Raw genomic sequence first — 16,829 nt, 5'->3', positions numbered from 1 at the left:
GGGTTGCCGTACAGGCAATCAAAGTCGCAGGCAGCACTGAAATCACTTTAGAAGCTTCCCTTGACCCACCTATTCATTATACAATCTCAGTATGAGCCCCAGTCATTTTTAGGAATATTCAACTGTCCCAGTACTCATGCCCCTGGAGTTCTTAACCTGTACATTTATTCTTGTCTCTCCCACTCCTGGGCGCTATTTTTATCCCCTTCCCTGTTCTTAGGATTAAAGCAGCCACCATCTTTAAGGACCACTGCTTTCCCAGTATTTTCTCCCTGCCTATCCCTTATTAACCAACTTCTCATACTTTTACCCTCCTTGTAAAACAAAAACAAACCCGCCCCCTTATTTCCTTTTCTCCCTTTTTCTCACTTAAATATATTAATGTATTTCCTGGCATCCTGTGGAAGTTCCCTGCTCTCTGCTAGGAGGGCAGGTGCTATGACATCACCAAACGGGGTTCTAACCCAGGCCTTGCACAAGGCACTTCTCTGTTTTCTTATCTGTAATCAGAGGAGAAATGGATCCTAACACATATAGATTGTTCTAAAAATTAAGATAACAGAGGCAGGTATCTAGAGCAGCAGAGGAGGCCTCAGGAAACATCTTCTATTATTTTTATTACTCTTCTTAAATGACTTCCTTTCAAATGACACCTGGAGGTTCTTCCCATCTGAGTACTCAACTTTTTTCTCAGAATTCAGGATAAAATTAATTAAATACACTGAAACACTTAAATTCTGTCCTGCGGCAACGGCTCCTAGCACTGTGTTTCCTAGGCTGACTCACAGGTATTCAAATAGGCTATTTGTCACATGAATTGCTGGGACCAGTGCTTATAGTATAGACTCTCATTTTAAAGATGAGAAGCCTCAGGCCCAAGAATATGAAACAATGAAGCAATAAACTGACGCCAAACATTGTGAATTTACTAAGTGCCACCTGATTGTACACTTTAATATGTATAAAATGGTAAATGTTATGTGTATTTTACCACAATTAAAAAAAATCATCTGAGAGGAAAAAAAGAAAAGGCATAAATCGAGAGTTGCCTGTATTCAAGATGGTGATCCAAATCCTGTTCGTGCCACCAAATTGCCAGCGCACACCCTCTGTCTTGTTATCCCTGAAGGAAACTAAAATAGCTACTAAAGCCTCCACGTTGCAGGCTTTTCCATAGAGAACTGAGATCTGGGGAATATGCAGCGGCTTCCTTTCTCCCTGGGGGGATCCAGCCCCTAGTCCTTTTAACTCAGCCGCACTAGAAAGAGAAGAGAAACCTCTCCTGCCAGGATGTTTGGCGGCTACCTACAACAGACCTGCGCCCAGGAAGTGGGTTCTCAGCCCAGCCGCTGAGCGGATCCTGAGGCTACACGCCTTCTGCCCGCTCAAGTGTAGGGCCAGGCCGCCGGAGCCTGGAGCTCAGACAGCCCGGAGGCTGGCGGGCGGGGCAGGGGCAGGGGCAGGGGCCCGCTGGGCGTGGCCTAGGGCCGAAGGCGGAGCCTGGTAGGAACCTGCTGGGCGTGGCCGAGTCTAGAGGGATCCGACTGGCGCCTGGCGAGCGCGGCCTAAGGAAGGGGTGGGGCGTGGCCTAAGGAAGGGGTGGGGAGTGGCCGGGGCCCGTGGGATGCAGCCCTGGGGCCCTAGGGCGGGAAGAACACTAGACCGAAAGGTGAAGTGGGCGGAGACTGGGGAGACGTGAAAGGCGCAGTTCCTGCGGAGAGTCCTCGGGGAGAAGGCGGCGCGCAACGAGTGGAGGGAAGGCGCCCGGGAGCTGGAGCGGGCGCGGGAGCTGTGGGCCTGGTAGGAAGAATGGGGTCGCTGACGAGCTGGGCGCGTTAACTCCTGCAGGGACCCCGGCGGAGGTCCGCCCTGGGAAGGAGTCTTAAAGCAGTCCCTAAGGCTTTGGCTTGTTGCTGCCTTTCTCCTGGCGCTCGGGGGGAGCTGCAAAGACGGGGATCGTGAGGCTGCGAGGCCTGGGAGGCTGGCCTGGGCTTGCAGCTGGCTGGTTGCCCCGAAGTCTAAGTCCTGCCAAGGCTGGCTTGAAGCCTGAGGCTCAGAGTCCGGCGCGGAGCGAGGCCCGAGGGCCCCGCGTGGCTGGAGCTCAGGGTTGCTCGACAGAAATGCTCCGGGGTCGTCGTTGGGCCGCTGTGCTGGGATGACGGGTGGGGGGCGGCACCTACTCCACGCTTGTTCTCCTCTTATAAGCTTTGAAATCATACCTCTAAGCCTTGGGCCTCAGCTTTCCCCTTGATTTTACCGTCATGGTCCTTCTATCGTAAAGATATTCCAAATACACTTGGGTGTGGATATGATCATGGTATTTACAGCCACGATGTGACATTTGTGAGGACACCTCAGGTGCAGTGACACCTGGGGAGGGGGCTGCGTTTAGAGAACTAACTCCTTGGTTGGACACACGAGTTTATTCGTCCTTAAATCACCTCTCCAGTGGAGGAAATTGACAAGCATTGACTCCTATCCTAAAGGATCGTCACATTCACTGTCATATAGAATGAACGTCAGTAAGAAAAGAGCCCTAAGACTTAGGACTTGGCCGCTTACATTTTATTTTACATGGGCAGTAGGGGTGTACAGCCGTTATCCTGAAGGTCTGATTAATTCCAGAAATAACCAACCCCCCCCTCAAAAAGAAACAGTGCACAGGGCAAAGAGAAAGCAATCAGACAACTTGCTGACTGCTGATAACAAGATAGCAACTTAATTTTAAAGAGGATAATTTGAACAAAAAACTCAGAGTGCTACTTTGTGAAATTCTGTATTCATTCGTGGAGACTAGATGTTGCTTTATTGTTATAAAAGTGACTAAAATGGATGCAATGTAGATTTTTGGAATAGAATAGCAAACTACGTTTTATTTCCATTCCTTTATCTTAGAATCATCATAGAAAGCTCCAAGCCTATATTTTTTGACAGTTAGTAAAAGCTAATCATCAGGGGTCTTCTCTGAGCTCTGTACATGCTCATACTAACTTAAGACAATTTGCAGTGTGCATAGTTAAATTCTGACCCAGACAGGAGCAAAGCACAACAGATCATTTAGAGTCTTGAAAAGTCTATGCCAGTGTACTTGCTGCCTTCTCAGTCGGAGGCTTGGCCCTGAGATCCCTGGGATTATAGTAGGTAGAGGACCCCTATTAGGACTTGCAGAGGTTGCTCTCAGAATGAAGCCTGAAGACAAGATAATGAACTACAGAGAATGGGAGGAGCTACTGAAAATAGAATGGAAAATATCCATTCTTGCTTCCATATGCTTTAAAGTGTTACTATCTGAGGAATCTTTCATCCTGCTCAAACACCTTAACTATCCCAGTGAACCATACAGTAACATTGCTGAGAAGTCCTTAAGCTGTGTTCTGCTCTATGACCTTCATTGTTAATAGGAGAACCTGAGATGGTTGTTGAATATGTTTTTCATATGCCAAACATGACCTCGTTCTTCTGGACTCAGTGGTTCATGTTTTTCTAAAAAAAAGTTTTATTTAAAAAAGCCTTCTCATTCATAGACGTCTCTCCCTCACTTAAATAAAAAAAAGGAAGAAGAAAAATAAAATATCTGCTCCCACCTAGTCACCTGGCTCCCACCTCTGTCCCCTTCCAAGGAGGCATGGCCATGTGACTTTCTCTGGTCAATGAAATTTAAGTGGAGTGACCTGTGTCACTTCCAGGTGGAAGCTTTAAAAGCCAATGAGAGGTGCACCCTACTCTCTTTCCCTCTGCCAGGGTGACCACCTATTTTCTAGATAGTGGTGTTCTGTTGGCCTGGGTCATGGAATGAAGACAATCAGAAGAGCCCCCCATCACTCTGTGTTAGACATATAGTGTAAGCCAGAAATCAGCCTCTGTTGTGTTTAGACCCCAGGATTTGGGGACTTGTTTGTTCAAGCGACATAACCTAGCCTATCCTGACTAAGACACTCAGGGTCTGAGCCACATGTCTCCAAGAATTACTGGTCTCCTTGGGAGCCTAAAAGAGGGAGGATGCTATAAGAAGTGTGCTGTTGTGGCCACTGTCTCTCTTACTGTGTGGATTTGTTTCAGAATGCTCTGGAACGTCGTGATTTTAATCAAAGGTGGAAAAAATGGCATTTAGATGTTTAATTATATTCTGTAAGGGCAGCCAGTATTAAAGTGTAAAGTACATAAAGGTTCAATGTCCATAAGGGATAGGAATTAAGGCTCTCATTTTCATTTTGAAAAACACTATCTATCTATCTGCCTGTCTGCCTGTCTACCTATCTATCTACCTATATTTAAAATTTTCCAACTTCCCTGGTGGTGCAGTGGTTAAGAATCTGCCTGCCAATGCAGGAGACGCGGGCTCGAGCCATGGTCCCGGAAGATCCCACATGCTGCGGAGCAACTAAGCTTGTGCGCCGCAGCTACTGAGCCTGCACTCTAGAGCCCGCGAGCCACAACTACTGAGCCCATGTGCCACAACTACTGAAGCCCACATGCCTAGAGCCTGTGCTCTGCAACAGGAGAAGCCACTGCAATGAGAAGCCCATGCACCGCAACGAAGAGTAGCCCCTGCTCGTCGCAACTAGAGAAAGCCTGCGCGCAGCAATGAAGACCCAATGCAGCCAAAAATAAATAAAATTTTAAAAATAAAACAAAATTTTCAGCATCCTTCCAAGTTTTCCAATATAAAGGAATGTTTATGGATTCATTGTTAAGACACACAATTCTTTCCAAATGTAGTTATATCAGTGGATGCATTTCAGAAATTATTTTGTCATCAAGGGACACTTGAAATGAATCATCCAAACTTATCATTGACTAATATCTAATTTTTTTTGAAAGCAGCTTCAAGGAGTACTTTAAATATGATTTCTTGGCTTTCTTATTTTGGATCTAAGAGGATCAGACCGAGGTTTTGCTCCACATCCTGGAAGCAATGTGTTCCCTCTTTTCCTCTGACTTAAACAAAAGTGAAGCAGGAGCATTTTGCTTAGGGCAGAGCCATGCTGCATTCTTAGGGTTGTTGGCTATAAATCCACTCTCCCTAGAGGTTAACAATCAAAGTTCTCCCCCTCTTACTCAGACGAGTGATATGATGATGATAAATTGCTTGGACATGACTGCCCCGAGCTCTGGTGTGATGAATTATGTTGTTCAGGGCACAACCAAAGATTCTCCATTGTCTGTCGACAACACATTGAATGCTGGCAGTTTTCATAAGTAGCTTTCTGCCAATTTCGGTCTCTGCTTTGCATATTAAATTCTCTGTTTTCACAGGTCATGGTTCTTAGTTCTTAATCATCTGTGTCTTCCCCTGAATTCACTTAGCTAATCAACCTTTTGTTTTGTCCTGTTCCTACTCACTAAAAGGCTGAGCTGTTCTCACAGTTGTGTTCAGTAAACACTGAGTCTTTCTTCACGGAAACTGTTAAAATAATAATTATTAGCCCTTTCCACTAAATCCAGAGTCATAACAGCTTATCTTGCAATGGCTTAATTGGGTAATTATTTAGTGTTCGAAAAGCACTCTGAAGAGACTCTTGGTAAATATTATGAATTTAATGCTCTGTTGTATAACTGAAAGTCCACTGCAACCACAAAATCCTTAGTATTATTGTGTACCAACAAAGGTGTGTTTCTTAATATTGCTTACTATTTTCACAACTGTATATGTATTGATTTTTGATTTAAAGTATTTTCATACACTCTCAAAGTTATCAGGTGTATACTGTCACATTTCTAGGTCTTACGTACTACATTCCTTATGTCTCTGAAAGGTTAGATGTCATTAGTCTTGGACTCTAAAAGTTTGGAGGAAATAGAAAGTGGATTCTCCAGTTCAGGGGTATTTCACATCATACAGCTGCCACCTCTGTTGTGTGTGGTGTCTGCTTACCTTTTCCGCAAGCTTTCCTATGAAGCCCTGACACATCGCTGCAATAAAGCATTTATTTACTCAGAGTCCGTACACTGAACTGTCACCTGATTGGCATCAACATTTGTCAAAAAGGATTAGATTATATTGCATGTGCCCAGCCAGACCCTTCGACAGATTTTCCACTCACTTCATAGACCCAGAGCCCCCTGGTTTAATTAAAGGCCACTTCCGTGGCTTGGACTACACAACCTCTATTACTGACTGTATTAGCTTGCTAGGGCTGCATAACGAAATAGCACAGGCTGGATGACTTAAACAACAGAAATTGATTGTTTTCATCATTCTGGAGGCCAGAAGTCCAAGATCAAGGTGTTGGTAGATTTGGTTTTCTTTGAAGCCTCTCTTTTGGGCTTGCTGAGGACCTCCTTCTCCCTGTATCCTCATGTGGTCTTCTCTCTGTGTCCTAATCTTTTCTTATAACGACACGAAATAGTCATGTTAGATTAGGACCTACCCTAACAAACCCATTTTAATATAATGACCTCTTTAAAGACCCTATCTCCAAATACTGTCACATTCTGAGATACTGAGGGTTAGGACATCAACATAAGAATGTTTGGAGGGGGTACAGTTCAGCCCATCATACTAGCCTACAATAATAATAATGGCCTCTAGAAACTATCATTTTGGGAGGGTTTTTTTTTTTATCAAATTTGAGCAATCAAGTGATAACTACAAATCTTTTGGAAGGTCTACTCAGTTCAGGAACTTCTTCTTAACATTACTTGGAGGAGAGCTTTATGCTTATGACTTAAAAGATTGAACTAATTAGATTAAAATCAAAGCAACATTATTAAATGAATTCTACTGGGTTGGCCCAAAAGTTCATTCGGGTTTTGCCGCAAGATGTTATTGACAAGCCCGAACGAACTTTTTGGCCACCTCAAATATACTGTTTATTAGGCTGTTAACCATAAAACACACGTAAGCAAGTATACCTTGCTGTCTGAACTATAATCATCCAAATATTTGTGATGACAACTCACAAATGTTTCTTACCTAAACTATCCTCTCTGAATCAAAAAAGTGCCATGACTAGTCTGCATACTTATGCCATCAAAAAGGGCAACAGGATATAAAATACACTCTGGTCTGATCACACATCTTCTCCCGAGAGGGTGATACCTTGTGCTCCCACTGTTCGACGTGTTCTGAATTCCTGCCTCCATATTATCAACTGAAAATGTCTATGAAAGCCAAAGAGTCTCTGAAGAAAGATGATGAGCCCAAGAGGAAGCTAGATAAGCTCTTAAATTGGAAGAAATATTGGGAACGTGAAAGCCTCAAAGACCTCAGTGTGACCTGCCCGTATCTACCATGCAGACTAGAACTGATTCTGGAAAACTTTACAATATTCAGCTTTGAAATAGAATCGTAGTCTTTTTTTTTTTTAACATCTTTCTTGGAATATAGTTGCTTTACAATGATGTGTTAGTTACTGCTGTATAACAAAGTGAATCAGCTATATGCATACATATGTTCCCATATCCCCTCCCTCTTGAGTCTCCCTCCCCACCTCCCTATCCCACCCCTCTAGGTGGTCAAAAAGCACCAAGCTGATCTCCCTGTGCTATGCGGCTGCTTCCCACTAGCTATCTATTTTACGTTTGGTAGTGTATATATGTCCATGCCACTCTCTCACTTCGTCCCAGCTTACCCTTCCCCCTCCCCGTGTCCTCAAGTCCATTCTCTACCTCTGCGTCTTTATTCCTCTCCTGCCCCTAGGTTCTTCAGAACCTTTTCTTTCTTTTTTTTTTTAGATTCCATATACATGTGTTAGCATATGGTATTTGTTTTTCTCTTTCTGACTTACTTCACTCGGTATGACAGACTCTAGGTCCATCCACCTCACTACAAATAACTCAGTTTTGTTTCTTTTTATGGCTGAGTAATATTCCATTGTATATATGTGCCACATCTTCTTTATCCATTCATCTGTCAATGGACACTTAGGTTGCTTCCATGTCCTGGCTATTGTAAATAGAGCTGCAGTGAACACTGTGGTACATGACTCTTTTTGAATTATGGTTTCCTCAGGGTATATGCCCAGTAGTGGGATTGCTGCGTCGTATGGTAGTTCTATTTTTACTTTTTGAAGGAAGCTCCATACTGTTCTCCATAGTGGCTGTATCAATTTCCATTCCCACCAACAGTGCAAGAGGGTTCCCTTTTCTCCACACCCTTTCCAGCATTTGTTGTTTGTAGATTTTTTTGATGATGGCCATTCTGACAGGTGTGAGGTGATACCTCATTATAGTTTTGATTTGCATTTCTCTAATGATTAGTGATGTTGAGCATCCTTTCATGTGTTTGTTGGCAGTCTGTATATCTTCTTTGGAGAAATGTCTATTTAGATCTTCAGCCCATTTTTGGATTGGGTTGTTTGTTTTTTGATATTGAGCTGCATGAGCTGCTTGTATATTTGGAGATGAATCCTTTGTCAGTTGCTTCATTGGCAAATATTTTCTCCCATTCTGAGGGTTGTTTTTTCATCTTGTTTATGGTTTCCTTTGCTATGCAAAAGTTTTTCATTTTCATTAGGTCCCATTTGTTTATTTTTCTTTTTATTTCCATTTCTCTAGGAGGTGGGTCAAAAAGGATCTTGCTGTGATTTATGTCATAGAGTGTTCTATGTTTTTCTCTAAGAGTTTGATAGTTTCTGGCCTTACATTTAGGTCTCTAATCCATTTTGAGTTTATTTTTGTGCATGGTGTTAGGGAGTGTTCTAATTTCATTCTTTTACATATAGCTGTCCAGTTTTCCCAGCACCACTTATTGAAGAGGCTGTCTTTTCTCCATTGTATACTCTTGCCTCCTTTATCAAAGATAAGGTGACCATATGTGCATGGGTTTATCTCTGGGCTTTCTATCCTGTTCCATTGATCTGTATTCCTGGTTTTGTGCCAGTACATACTGTCTTGATTACTGTAGCTTTGAAGTACAGTCTGAAGTACCCTTTTTTAAAAGTTATTTTTTAAAATGTCTTTTGCAGTAAACTGAGAGCCAGAAATCCTTAGAGGATTGCTACGTGGGTTTATAAGCGGATGTTCATAATATATGGGATTATTGGCTGATGGCTTGGAATGAGCTGTGAAGCATTTTTCCCTTCAAAAACTGTTTTTAGTTGGAATTATTGTGGAAGCTGGGTGATGGATACATAGGGGTTCACTATACTACTCTCAACATTTGTGAACATTTTTTAAATGTCCATATTAAAAAATTTAAATAAAAGAATTGATTTTTACAAATAGAACTGAATTATATGTAATTAGACAAATATAATTATATAATATAATTATATAAATATATATATAATTCATTTCTTCTTTATATATATAATTATATATATACTTCTGTGATGCAAAATTTGATGGTATCAAATTTTCAGGGACAGATTAAATTTGAATAATAAGCAAATAAATTTGCATGCATATGTAAGAGAATTCACATGTAAGTAGGATGTGGTTTTTCACTCCCAGTCACTCCACAGAAAAGTATTGTTTAAACCTTTCTCTGGGAAAGGCTACAAGGGTGTCTTTGCTATTTTTAACCTAGGTTATTTGACACGATTTTATTTATTGCTCCCTGGTCCATGGCACGTCTGTCATTTCATGAGTCAGTACTTTTCTGCGAGTTATAGAGTTTCCCAGGCTGAGGTTTCTCCAAGTTCAGTCTTTCTTTCTTTCTTTCTTTCTTTCTTTCTTTCTTTATTTATTTATTTATGGCCGCGTTGGGTCTTCATTGCTGCGTGTGGGCTTTCTCTAGTTGTGGTGAGCAGGGGCTACTCTTCATTGCAGTGTGTGGGCTTCTCATTGTGGTGTCTTCTCTTGTTGTGGCTCACGGGCTCTAGAGCACAGGCTCAGTAGTTGTGGCGGACGGGCTTAGTTGCTCCATGGCATGTAGGATTCCTGGACCGGGGCTCGAACCCATGTCCCCTCCATCGGTAGGTGGACTCTTAACCACTGTGCCACCAGGGAAGTCCTCAGTCTTTAACTTTAGAGACTTTCCATTTGCCACTGCACAAATCCATTTAACACAGGAATTCCAGAAGAGGCCACTGGTTTCCAAAGCAAATCTAAGGCCTTACATTGATTCCCCTTTGCTTCTGTTGCTTTGAACTTGCCCCCTTATCATCCAGAAAAGAACAAGTTCCAAGGGTTCCTGTTTCTCCTGTGGAACTAAGTATTTTGGAGCAGCTGAGTGCATAAGCAGGAAAGATTCTGCTCTTTTAAATAAGACTGAGACTTTGACCTTACAGCCATATTTGACCTGTTAGGCGTCCAGGGAGAGAGATGGTTCCAGCAAATCCAGTTGCAGTGCTCCTTTTTGACTTTCTTCATTTATCCCAGGCACTGCCTTTTCACTTTTTGTCTATCAGGGTATTTCAGTAGATAAATTAAAATATTTCAGGCTAAGAGATGCAAGTTTAAAATGGTCTCTGTGAAGATGCTATATAGTTCTATATATTCTTGTCCATTGAATGGCATTTGGTTGTTAGACTTAAGATATGTAAAAGAATATATATAGTTTCTAGCATTAGGGATACTTCATGGGCCTTTGCTATTACTTATCCTTGCTACAGTGAGGTCAAAAACCATTAATTTCTAAATTCCTTTGCTTTCTAATAGACCAAATCAGAATTGCAAAAGATTTTTTTTTAATGTGGAGTTTTCATAATGCATTATGTAGGGATACTGTGGTTTTTTGTGAACCTGTTTCTAATTATTTATTTTTATTTTTGTGTTAGTAATACCTTGGCTAAAATAAGTTTTCATTAGTTATTCCTATATAATGTGATGATTTTACAACATTGGCACTAAAGGAGAGTTTATTTATATTTTGTTTCTCTAAAAAGAATGATGTATTAAACTTTAGAGTTTTATTCTATAAAAATTTGAAAGCTTACTAAGTAGTTGTACTATGTCTGACCACACTGTCTCAGTCCATATTCTTTTACACCATATAATATCATATTTATATTTTTAAATCAACATCCTTTAAAATAATGTCAACAATTATAGGGTCAGTAAAAAGGTCTGAGAGTTAACATTGGATAATAGCTTTCTTTGCCTAATTAGAAGTCAAGATTATATTTCTGATGAGTTGGGGGATGTTATCCCCAGAACAGGAGTTAGTTCCTTAATAGGCCAGAAAAAATAAATTGTTACAAGACATTGCAGAGATGTTAAATGCCTTTTAGTTTTCATAAACTCAGTGTAATATTCATCAGAGTGATTGAATACATTTATCATTCATTAGTATTCCTCAAATTTGTCAAATTTGATTCATTCTCGTATCATCTTTAAGAGCGCTTGCTATGCCTATGTACTACCTTCACTACTAATTACTTAATTTTTTTTTTAAACCAACCCACTGTTTTCCTTCAGCCTCATCCTAAGCAAAAATATCCATGAAAACACAGGCTTGCAATGTTTACTACTTTTTTCTAAAACACATTAAACTAAATAAATAAATACTTGTTTAAAACTTTTTTTTTTTTTTTTGTGATACGCGGGCCTCTAACTGTTGTGGCCTCTCCCGTTGCGGAGCACAGGCTCCAGACGCGCAGACTCAGCGGCCACGGCTCACGGGCCTAGCCGCTCTGTGGCATGTGGGATCTTCCTAGACCGGGGCACGAACCCGTGTCCCCTGCATCGGCAGGCGGACTCTCAACCACTGTGCCACCAGGGAAGCCCTTGTTTAAAACATTTTTAAATGCCCATATATCACCTAAAATCAGTGTGAACACCAGTGGACTATATATCACACCTTCTGAAAACACTGACAAAAAAAACCAGATTGACTTTTTCTACTTATCTCACTGCCCACTAAAAAATAAAATAGTTCTTGGTTGTAAAGCTGTCACAGAGTCATTTTCAGAATAGTTTCTGTACTTGTACTGTGATGATTAGAAACTGTGAAAACACTAGAAAATGTATATACATATGTATGTATATGTATCTAAGTACACATATACACAGGTAATGTATCATTTCAGCTTTTATTTAGGAAAGAGCCAAGAGTTTTCAGCTGCTTAGACAATCAGCATCATGTATTTGAGGGCTAATCACCACCATTATTTTATACTAGTGCCTCTATTTTACTTTTAGTCATAAGCAGTATAAAGGGTGACCATAGAAAAGTAATAATCCGGGTAGTGGAATATTTCTCATTCATCTGCTAGTAATAATTTGAAGTTAACAGTAAATACTGTAAGGGACTTCCCTGCTGGTCTAGTGGTTAAGACTCCACGCTCCCAATGCAGGAGGCCGGGGTTCGCTCCCTCGTCAGGGAGCTAGAATCCACATGCACACCGCAACTAGGAGTCTGCATGCCACAACAAAAGATCCTGCGTGCTGCAACTAAGACCTGGGGGCAGCCAAATAAATAAATAAATAAATATTTTAAAAAGGTAGTAAATACTGTAATGTGGTTTGTTAAGGATGGTTTGCCTTGATGGGAGATCAGAATAGAATTAGAAAGATATCAGTAGTTTTTACATTCCTTCTATAGCAATGTTGTGCCTGATTTTCTACTACACGTATATCCCCATTTGTTTAGTGTCTAAACTCCTGGGAGTGGCTGCAAAACCGGTTTAGAGGTCATTTGACGCCTCTTCCCATAGAATCAGAGAAGTTGTATCTGGAAAGAACGTTAGAAATCACCTTGCTTATTAATTCCTTTGTTTTATTAATGAGAAAACAGGCCCACAGACTAAGTGATTTACCCAAAGACACACTCTGAGCATATCAACTTTTTTTTCTTCTTTTTGGTAATGTTTAAGCAGTTGGTAAACTTGTAGCTTTCCCTCCTTTTGGGGAAATAGTGATATTTTCATAAAGTAGGATGTTGTCCCATCTGTGTGCATTCTTCCATTTTGAAACAGTAACTTAACATTAATTTTTGGCGGCACTTAAGGTATTTTATAGCTTCTAGCTTTTTTTTAAATTAAAGTCTAGCTGATTTACAACGTCGTGTTAATTTCTGCTGTGCAGCAAAGTGACTCAGTTATATAGATAGATACATTCTTTTTTTTTTTTTTTTTTTTTTGCGGTACGCGGGCCTCTCACTGTCGTGGCCTCTCCCATTGCGGAGCACAGGCTCTGGATGCGCAGGCTCAGCGGCCACGGCTCACGGGCCCAGCCGCTCCGCGGCATGTGGGATCTTCCCGGACAGGGACACGAACCCGTGTCCCCTGCATTGGCAGGCGGACTCTCAACCACTGCGCCACCAGGGAAGCCCTCAGATGCATTCTTTTTCATATTCTTTTCCATGATGGTGTATCCCAGGATACTGAATACAGTTCCTTGTGCTGTACAGTAGGACCTTGTTGTTTATCCATCCTATAGATACTAGTTTGCATCTGCTCATCCCACACTCCCAGTCCATCCCCCCACCACACCACCTCCCCCTTGGCAACCACAAGGCCGTTCTCTATGTCTGTGAGTCTGTTTCTGCTTCATAGAAATGTTCATTTTTGTCATATTTTAGATTCCACATATAAGTGATATATAGTTTCTAACTTTTGTTTGTATCAAATAAAAGATGAACCTATTGCATATTATCAGGAATGATACCTGTTGCCTTCAGTACATTTGAACAAGAGAGGGAAACTGATATTTTTTTAAGCAGCGTCAAGGTATATTTTCCATAATAAATATAACTTCTGTTCTTATGGTTAGTCCTCTTGGATTCAAACCTCCCTGAGTTCTTGATTTTTAATCTATGTCTAATAACAACAAAATAATAGAAAACTGATCATCAGATGTAATAAAAGTAAGTTTTGATAAGAATTCATAATGAAAAATGTATGAAGTGAGTTACTGTGAAGAATAGGGCCAAGAAGTGAAAGTTTAATTTCATGTGAAGCCCAAGCAAGAACGCGCGGAAGACTAGGGTAGCAAGGGCCGTAGAATTTACTTATGAAATTAAAAGTCACTTCTAAAGGAGGGACAGCTCATCTTGTTTATGTAATAAGTTTCTACTGCCCCACAGCTTGTCGGTAAAAGCATCTCTGAGCACTTAGAAAGCACATCTGTATCCGCATTGTGTTCCAGTTAAAAAAGTGTTATTAGTTCTTTTTGGAAACTGAGCCACGGCGTAGTTCTGAGATCTTCCAGGCACACATAATTTGAGAAGGGGAAAATTAGTGACCATTACCCGCTGAATGCTGTGATGTGCCATCACCAAGAAGGCAGGCAAGTCTTAATAATACAAGAGACATTTGCCAGTTGGTGATTCCTCTGCTGCTAATGCTACCAGAGGGTCCATATTCCATATCTGCTCCCTGTGGCTTCAGACCTACAGCAGCTCTGAAGCCTGTGCCTTCTCTCCAGTCACGTTCATTGAATCCTCATCCGTAAACGTTTCTAGAATGCCCGCCACGGGCCAGTCACGATGCTAAATGCGGGCTGTGACGCGGTTCTCACTTGACACTGAGCAGACAGGAGGCTTCCTTGAGAGTTAGGATAATCCGTTTGCAATTCTCCTGCGGTGTCTCTAGAGAGTATCAGAGGATTAGAGGGCGCTCCACCGATCACAGTGCCTGGCCAGGCTCTGCAGCATGTGCCATTTGTCACTGACACAACATACTCACTTTACACCACGGCTTCAAACCAAGGAGAGTGTCGGGGGCTGGGCGGTGCTCTTCTGAGCCTTGATCTGATGCTTGGAGAGAGCATCTCCGCTCACCCCTCTCTCAGCGATAAAGACCAAGGTGCATGGACATATATACACTGCACCTTGGTCTTTGTCGCTGAGAGAGGAGTGAGCGGAGATGCTCTCTCCAAGCATCAGATCAAGGCTCAGAAGAGCACCGCCCAGCCCCCGACACTCTCCTTGGTTTGAAGCCGTGGTGTAAAGTGAGTATGTACGCTACCAAACGTAAAATAGCAGCCGCATAGCACAGGGAGATCAGCTCGGTGCTCTGTGACCACCTAGAGCAGGGGGGGCGGGGGGGGATAGGGAGGGTGGGAGGGAGGGAGACGCAAGAGGGAAGAGATATGGGGACATATGTATAACTGATTCACTTTGTTATAAAGCAGAAACTAACACACCATTGTAAAGCAATTATACTCCAATAAAGATGTTAAAAAAAAAAAAAAAGACCAAGGTGCAGCTTCCATGCTCTGCTCAGATCTGAGCAGAGGAGAGGTTTCCCGCCCACAACCTCTTTTTGCTTCATCCCTGTGTGGAACTCTGGCTGTGTCCCCTACTAGTGTCTTTGGTGGCCTTCCTTCTTCCCAGAGTTAGTGACTCCAAAGATGCCAGGCAGACTCTTATGAATGCTGATAACCTGGACTCCATTCCTGCCATACAGTCTTTGTTTGGCCCTTTATTAACTGGCAAACATCTTCTTTTCAGGAGCACCTTGTTCACTTGCTGTCATAGCTATGTAACGCCAGTTACTTCAAAATTTAGCATAAGAGTATTAATTGCGTTTTACCTACATGTTGCATATAATTTGTCGTAAACCTGACTAAATTATAAACTCCTTAAAGACAGGGACCACATCTCCTTTTCCTTTCTACACCACAGAGAGGGAACTGACCTCCTTTATTACTGTTGTATGAGTCCTAAACAAACAAAAAGAAAAACAAACCACAACAAAAACCTTACATCTCGTGAAAGGACATCTCTTCAATTAAGAGTCACAAGGCAAACCTTACTGCACGATGCACTGACCTTTTGAGAAGTGAAATGTTTTACTGCTGAGCATTACTTTTTTAAAAACATATTTTTTAAGCTTTCATATTACAACAACATGGCTCCATCACAATTAATCTTATATGGTAATGCAGTGACAATGAGATGATTTCTCTGGAGAATCTATGCTAATACTATTAAAATGCTCTTACAATGTCAAAATGATTGCAGTGGAAGCATGTGGGGACTGTGCTTATGTGATTATGATATTCTAGTGATGGGTGATTACCATAGGAAACTACTAATTCAACTCTGCAGGGACTTGCATTATGAAGCCATTATAACATGAGATTATAATGACACAATAACTTGGATGCACATTAATGATGTGAAAACTAAAAGCTGATTTGAATGCAAGTAGTGTTTCCATTAAATTGTAATTAAACACTGAAAGCAATGCTTGTTTAAATTTAAGACAGAGACATACAATCCAGAAATGAAAATGGTGGGAAAGAAGGCATGCTTAGGAATGGTTAGAACCATTTACAACTCTGCCCTTTGGTACTTACTTGGGGTGAAAGCTCACCTCAAAGTGGCCTCCCCAGACTTTCTCCCCCTGTTCTGGTCCCCTAAAGTAACCAAAAACTGCATCAGGACACAAGAACCCTGGACCCAACTCCCATTTCTATCACTGCCATCACTTAGCATTTTAAGCGTTCTTGTTTCATTTTTGAAGTGGGCATGATAGTACATTACCTCCCTCAAAACAAGAGACTAAAGCAATTTTTCTTCCATTAAAAGTAATCTTTTTAAATATATGACAAAATTATCTATGTTCAAAATCCAACAAAACAGATAAGCACAGAGGAGAAAAAGAAAAAAGAACTAAAAAAATTCTACCCCTCGAAAGGGCCTCTATAGGCATCCCTGGGTATTTTCTTTTTTTCAAACTATTTCCTATGCATAGGGTATACATTTTTTCCATTAAAACTTTGTATTATACAGTAATAAATAAAATCTACTTATTAATTCTCCCCCTACCTCCAAGTTGCAAGATCTATTTCTTTTTTTTTTTCTAACATCTTTTAGTTTTATTTTTAACAAGTTTTTAGTTTTACCAATCTTTGCTATTGTTTCCTTCATTTCTTTTTCATTTCTTTCCTTCTGCTAACTTTGGGGGTTTTTTTGTTCTTCTTTCTCTAATTGCTTCAGGTGTAAGGTTAGGTTGTTTATTTGAGATTTTTCTTGTTTCTTGAGGTAGGATTGT

At 41.2% G+C, this 16,829-nt stretch overlaps 1 protein-coding gene and 1 long non-coding RNA gene across 2 annotated transcripts in view; one reads left to right on the top strand and one right to left on the bottom strand.

The window, feature by feature from the left end:
* The window catches only part of LOC308613444, an 80,440-nt gene that overhangs the window by 21,894 nt on the left and 41,717 nt on the right, over positions 1–16,829 (bottom strand). The gene's annotated exons all lie outside the window — the stretch shown is intronic.
* The window catches only part of PTER (phosphotriesterase related), a 65,021-nt gene continuing 49,850 nt past the window's right edge, over positions 1,659–16,829 (top strand). Inside the window, exon 1 of the mRNA XM_081226979.1 lies at positions 1,659–1,800. The gene's annotated coding sequence lies outside the window, so the exon portion shown is untranslated. The remainder of the gene's footprint in view (positions 1,801–16,829) is intronic.

Source organism: Mesoplodon bidens (genome assembly GCF_964165515.1).
Source record: "Mesoplodon bidens genome assembly, chromosome: 3".
Taxonomy (NCBI): Eukaryota; Metazoa; Chordata; class Mammalia; order Artiodactyla; family Ziphiidae; genus Mesoplodon; species Mesoplodon bidens.
Note: the sequence above shows the minus strand (reverse complement) of the source record. Positions and strands in the feature narration are given on the sequence as shown.